The 7255-nt window shown below is 43.5% G+C and overlaps 1 non-coding gene across 1 annotated transcript; it reads right to left on the reverse strand.

The window, feature by feature from the left end:
- Window positions 1-5438: 5438 nt before the first annotated feature.
- Window positions 5439-5510, reverse strand: TRNAD-GUC. The gene has a single exon. It is a non-coding gene; the product is annotated as a tRNA-Asp (tRNA).
- Between the last annotated feature and the right edge of the window lie 1745 nt (window positions 5511-7255).

The following is a 7255-nucleotide window of genomic DNA, read 5'->3' on the forward strand; positions in this document are numbered from 1 at the left end:
CACCTAATAGTTTTTGGTTACAATATTTTTTTTGTTTATAAGACAGTTCTACTCCCTTTCATAGTCTTACTTCTGAACCAAAAAGAACAAATGACATAACTCAGCTCACCCTCAGCCCCACAGCACTTACATCCATAAGCTTGCACTCTGCTCTTTTCCTTATCTGTAATTTATTTTAATGTCTGTCACTACCAATAGATTGTAAACTCCTTGAGGACAGGGATCATGTCTATCAGAGTCATTATATTGTATTCTCCCGAGTGCTTATTAAAGTGCTGTGTACACATTAAACTTTCAATAAAAACCACTGATTCATTGAAACTTGAGGTGCTTCAACCTTTCATAAAAGAAATGAAGGGAATCAGTAAAAATAGGGTTCAAAAGGAAGACAAGCAAACTTTATAGAACTGGTACATAATGAAGAGAAATAAAAGAATTTATTGGGAACAGAAATCTTCCCACTCAAACCCTGTCCTCCAACCTCACTGTAGACAATACCACTACCCTCCCTGTTTCACAAGCTGTGCCAAGGTGACCCTGGGCATTGGCCATCCGGAGGTCAAAATGCCACCTCTGGCTGGAGGGGAGCGGGGTAGAAAGATAGGTATCCCTCACTTCCATGCCGACCAAATCAGGTACGGAGGATGAAAAGGGTGGAGACTGAACAAGCAGAGGATGGAAGCAGGGAAGGCCCAAGCCACAGGTGACATAATGACCCTGGGCATCAGTCCTCCCAAGGTCAGGTGCGTGGCTCAGTGGAAAAGAGCCCGGGCTTTGGAGTCAGAGGTCATGGGTTCACATCCCGGCTCCGCCAATGGTCAGCTGTGTGACTTTGGGCAAGTCACTTAACTTCTCTATGCCTCAGTTACCTCATCTGTAAAATGGCGATGAAGACTGTGTCCCTGTGGGACAACCTGATCACCTTGTGACCTCCCCAGTGCTTAGAACAGTGCTTTGCACATAGTAAGCGCTTAAAAAATGCCATTATTATTATTATTACCTCTGATGCAATTTCTCTGGCCCGAGGGGAGCAGGCCAGAAAGATAGGTGTCCCTCACCTCCGTGCTGACCAAATCAGGTATGGGAGATGAAAGGGGAGGAGATTGAGCAAGCAGAGGATGGAAATGGGAATGGCCTAAGCCACAGGTGATATAAATACCTGTGGCCTCTGACCTTCTGGGCAGAACATCGAGAAGGGCAGCAGCAGCGGAAAATGAGTGGTGGGAGCTGGCCGCCCGCCATGTGCGCCGGTAACTCAATAATTATAGTAATAATTATAGTAATAATAACAATGGTATTCGTTAAGCGCTTACTATGTGCAAAGCACTGTTCTAAGCGCTGGGGGGATACAAGGTGATCAGATTGTCCCACGTGGGGCTCACAGTCCTAATACCCATTTTACAGATGAGGGGACTGAGGCACAGAGAAGTTAAGTGGCTTGCCCAAGGTCACACAGCTGACAATTGGTGAAGTTGGGATTTGAACCCATGACCTCTGACTCCAAAGCCCGAGCTCTTTCCACTGAGCCACGCTGCTTCTCTAGCGGACTTCTCACATGTAGGGAGAGCACCTGGTGAGAGCCAGCCGCCTCACCCACGAGCGACTAACGTCAGAGTGCATTCCTCCCATTAGGAAAGCTCTAATATTGCTAATTGATTATATTCCTACCGAAAGGGAAATTCAGTCCATTACGCCTAAACAATTACATAATTCAGTTCGCCTCGCGGAGTAAATTTTATATAAAACTCAGGCTTTCCATCCCCGGCCTCTCTCTCTCTCGCCTCGCTGTTTACTGAACAAACCCGTCCCCAGACGACGGGTGACACAAGCCCATATTGTTGGCATTATTTCCATTCAGTCGATCATATTTTGTATGTGCAGAGCACCATACTAAGCACTCGCGAGAGTACAATATAACAGACACGTTCCCTGCCCACAATGAACGTGCCATCTAGAAGGGGAGACAGACATTAATATAAATAAATAAATTACGGATATGTACACAAGTGCTGTGAAGAATGAATAAATGGAGGAATTCAGGGTGACACTGAAAGGAGTAGAAGAAAAGGAAAAGAGGGTGTGACTCATATCTCCCATTTAACCCACATATTCAATCTGTAAACAAATCTTGTCTATCCAACCTTCTCAACATCATTAAAATCCTCCCTTTCTTCTCCATCTGAACTGCTCCTCCATTGATCCGAGTACTTATCCTATCCCACCTCAATTACTGCATCAGCCTCCTCACTGACATCCCTGCCTCCTGTCTGTCCCCACTCCAGTCCATACTCTGATGTCTGGATCATTTTTCTAAAACAGTATAAACAGTATTCAGTTCATATGTTGCCTCCCCATCCCTCTAAATCCTCCAATGGATGCCCATCCTCCTCTGTCTCCGACAGATTAAAGCACTCAGTCCGGCTCGGTGGAAAGAGCCTGGGCTTTGGAGTCAGAGATTATGGGTTCAAATCCCGGCTCTGACAATTGTCAGCTGTGTGACTTTGGGCAAGTCACTTCACTTCTCTGGGCCTCAGTTACCTCATCTGTAAAATGAGGATTAAGACTGTGAGCCCCTTGTGGGGCAACCTGATCACCTCGTAACCTCCCCAGTGCTTAGAACAGTGTTTTGCACATAGTAAGCACTTAATAAATGCCATTATTATTATTATTATCTCCCTTCTATTTTGCCTTACTGATTTACTATGACAACCCAAGCGGCATATTTTGTTCTTCTAATGCCCACCTGCTCACTCTACCTAGATATTGTATTTCTTGGTGCCGATTCCTCAAGTCCAATTTAAAGCCTTGTTAAAATCACATCTCCTCCAAGAGGCCTTCCCTGATGAAGCCCTCATTTCTCCAGCCCCTGCTCCTTTCTACATTACCTAATAATGCATTTGGGTTTGAATACCTGATATTCACCTCACCCTCAGCCCCAAAACCATTATCTATATATCCATTCTTTATTTATGTCTGTTTCCCCCTCTAGACTCTAAGTTTCTGATCAGATAACTTGTATACCAACTCTAGTGAGTTTACCCAAGGGCTTAGTATAATGCTCTGCACACAGTAAGTACTCAATTATTATTATTATTAATAATAATAATAATAATGACATTTTTTAAGCACTTACTATGTGCAAAGCATTGTTCTAAGTGCTGGGGAGGTTACAAGGTGATCAAGTTGTCCCACGGGGGCTCACAGTCTTAATCCCCATTTCACAGATGAAGGAACTGAGGCCCAGAGAACTGAAGTGACTTGCCCAAAGTCACACAGCTGGCAATTGGTGGAGTCAGGATTTGAACCCATGACCTCTGACTCCAAAGCCCGGGTTCTTTCCACTGAGCCACACTGCTTCTTGATTGATTGATTGATTGATTGAACTAAGATAAAGACAGTGTAAAGTGAAATGACATTTGGTTTCAGATGTAAAGAAAGCATGAAATTTGTCTTTAAGTACATTTCATTGTTAACAGATCTATTGTAAGTGCACTGCATTGTCTGATCACAAAACATGCTTATTTGCCTTTTTCTTTAATCAATCAATCAATCAATCATATTTATTGAGCGCTTACTGTGTGCAGAGCACTGTACTAAGCACTTGGGAAGTACAAGTTGGCAACATATAGAGACAGTCCCTACCCAACAGTGGGCTCACAATCGAAAAGTCTTTACCTCAAGAGTTGGTGAGGTCAGTTACCAGAAGGAAAAATGAGACCAGATGATCTGATCTGGACTTCAGTCTTCCACTCAAGTCACAGCATGGAGTAGTGGATAGAGCACAGGCCAAGTAAAGGCATTTATGCTGCTTAGGTTTTGTGTAAACATTTTGGAAGGTGGTTTGCATTTTGATATTATCAAACTAGCACCCATGCATTTTTTCTCTCCTCCTCCCCATCCCCCTCGCCCTACCTCCTTCCCCTCCCCACATTACCTGTATATATGTTTGTACAGATTTATTACTCTACTTATTTTACTTGTACATATTTACTATTCCATTTATTTTGTTAATGATGTGCATATAGCTTTAATTCTATTTTTTTCTGATGACATCTGTCCACATATTTTGTTTTGTTGTCTGTCTCCCCCTTCTAGACTATGAGCCCACTGTTGGGTAGGGACCGTCTTTATATGTTGCCAACTTGTACTTCCCAAGCTCTTAGGACAGTGCTCTGCACACAGTAAGTGCTCAATAAATACAATTGAATGAATGAATGAATCATTATTTCCCCACTTGACTGATGCCTTCATGGTTATAGGAACATTGCCATTATGTACCATACATTGGTTTAGCATCATAAATCAATCAATCAGTCAATCGATCATGTTTATTAAGTGCTAATTGTGTTTAGACCACTATACTAAGTGCTTAGTTAAGCACTATACAATAGAGTTGGAACACACAGTTCCTTCCCCCAGGAAGCTTGCAGTCCAAAGTGGTTGGCAGACAGTAAAATAAATTGCAGATAGTGGAAATGGTAGAGTGTAATAACATGTACATTAGTGCTGTGATGAATATCAAAAGGTTTAAGGGGAACACAATTTGGTTGTAAACCAAGTGCATAATTGATACAGAGGAGTGAGGAATTGGGGAAAATAAGGGTTTAGTCAAGGAAGGTCCCTTGGAAGATTTGTGATTTTTAGGAGTGTTTTGAAGCTGAGGAGTGTTACTGGACTGTTAGATATGAAGGAGAAAGGAGTATTATAGTGATGGCATTTACTAAGTGCTTGCTATGTGCCAAGCACAGTTCTAAGTGCTGTGGGGAATACAAGGTGATCACATTGTCCCAATGTGGGGCTCACAGTCTTCATCCCCATTTGACAGATGAGGAAACTGAGGCTCCGAGAATTTAAGTGACTTGCCCAAGGTCACACAGCAGACATGTAGGGGAGCCGGAATTTGAACCCAGGACCACTGACTCCAAAGCCCGGGATGTTTCCACTGAGCCATGCTGCTTCTCTATTAGGTCCAAGGGAGGATATGTGGGCAAGGGCTTGGTGGCAAGATAGTTGAGGTCTAAGTATATGAAGTAATTTGGCATTAGAGGGGCAGAGTGTGCAGATAGGAGATCAACAAGTTAAATTAGAGAGGAAGAGAGCTGCTTTAATGCCTTAAAGCCAATGGTAAGGAGTTTCTTTTTGATCATTGGAAGTTTTTAAAGAGTGGGGAGATATGGCCTGAATGTTTTCTTCAGAAAATGATCAGGGCAGCAGAGTGAAATATGGACTGGAGAGGGAAGAGACAGGAGGCAGAGAAATCAGCAAGGAGGCTGATGCGGTCTGTCAAGGTGGTATATAATAAGTGTATGGATCAGCGTGATAGCATTTTGGATGGAGTGGAGCTTTGAGATTACTTAATAATAGTAATGACGGTATTTGTTAAGTGCTTACTATGTGCAAAGCCCTGTTCTAAGCGCTGGAGAAATGGACACACTCTCCTCCCCGTCGGGGAATCGAACCCCGGTCTCCCACGTGACAGGCGGGAATACTCCCCACTATACTAACGAGGAAGACAAGGAAGATTACTTGGCAAAAACAATCTGGTCTCTATAGTCCACTCAATCATATCACCATTCCCGACCACCAAGTATGTATCAATGGCAACCCACAATCCCTCAGGGCCATGAGTTCCCAGGGTTCAGCCTGGGAAGAAGCGTGGCTCAGTGGAAAGAGCCCGGGTTTTGGAGTCAGAGATCATGGGTTCTAATCCTGGCTCCACCAATTGTCAGCTGTGTGACTTTGGGCAAGTCACTTAATGTCTCTGTGCCTCAGTTACCTCATCTGTAAAATGGGGATGAAACTGTGAGCCCCACCTGGGACAACCTGATCACCTTGTAACCTCCCCAGTGCTTAGAACACTGTTTTGCACATAGTAAGTGCTTAATAAATGTTATTATTATTATTATTATTATTATTATTATTATTCAGCCTCAAGACCCCCTCCTTTAAAAAAATCGTACCTCTGGCAAAAATCCCATCAAGTGCCTGGGCAGAGTTTCAGGTCCTGCAGCGCCTCATCTTCAAACCCAAACCTGTTCTTCCCTTGACTTACCCCTCACTGTAGACAACGGCACCATTCTCCCTGTCTCACAAGTCCATAACCCTGACGATATCCTCAATTCATCTCTCTCATTCAACCTACATATGCAATCTGAGACCAGATCCTGTCGGCTCTATCTTTACACTCCAGGGGCATGTAGCATTAAGACTGACAATTGTAAGCTTTGTAAAAAAAAAAGGTGGCCTAGAGAAACGAGAACAGCAATAAAATACACGATGAAATGTGAGGGAATGTGAGAGTATTATCCAGACTTGCAATTTTATGCTGTGAAGTTTGTAACTATAAGCTGTGATTTAGCCGGAGTTGGTGCTTAGGCAGTTAGAGTCTTCTGGGGCTCTACATGAGGATAATAGATTTATAGCGTAATGGAGGGGGGTGGGTGGGAAGGTGATGTTTTCTTGAAATTTACTGTGCTCACAAAGAAGTGGCCGTGTCTAGGGGCCAGCATGAGAAAACAGTACCTGAGGAAGCAGCACGGCACAGTTGATAGAGCACGCGCCTGGGAATCAGAAGGTCATAAGTTCTAATCCTGGCTCCGCCACTTGTCTGCTGTGTGACCTTGAGCAAGTCACTTCACTTCTCTGGGCCTCAATTACCTCATCTGGAAAATAGGGATTAAGACTGGGAGCCCCAATGTGAGAAAACATGACCACCTCATGTCTACCCCAGCGCTTCAAATGGTGTTTGGCACACAGTAAGCACTTAAAAAATTCCATTATAATTATTATTATTATTACCTACAGGATTGGAAGGGAGGAGCAGATGCAAGGATAGCATGACTCCACTAACCAATCACAGGGATATGGATGGTAGATAACATCAATGGACACTCCAGGAGGCTTTCCCAGACTGAGCCCCCTTTTTCCTCTCCTCCTCCCCATCCCTCCGCCCTTCCTCCTTCCCCTCCCCACAGCACTTGTTTATATTTGTACAGATTTATTACTGCATTTATTTTACTTGTACATATTTACTATCCTATTTATTTTGTTAATGGTGTACATATAGCTTTAATTCTATCTGTTCTGACGATTTTGACACCTGTCTACATGTTTTGTTTTGTTGTCTGACTCCCCCTTCTAGACTGTGAGCCGGTTGTTGGGTAGGGACCGTCTCTATATGTTGCCGACTTGTACTTCCCAAGCATTTAGTACAGTGTTCTGCACACAGTAAGCGCTCAATAAATACGATTGAATG

The sequence above is a fragment of the Tachyglossus aculeatus genome, chromosome 4, assembly GCF_015852505.1.
Source record: "Tachyglossus aculeatus isolate mTacAcu1 chromosome 4, mTacAcu1.pri, whole genome shotgun sequence".
NCBI classification, from domain to species: domain Eukaryota; kingdom Metazoa; phylum Chordata; class Mammalia; order Monotremata; family Tachyglossidae; genus Tachyglossus; species Tachyglossus aculeatus.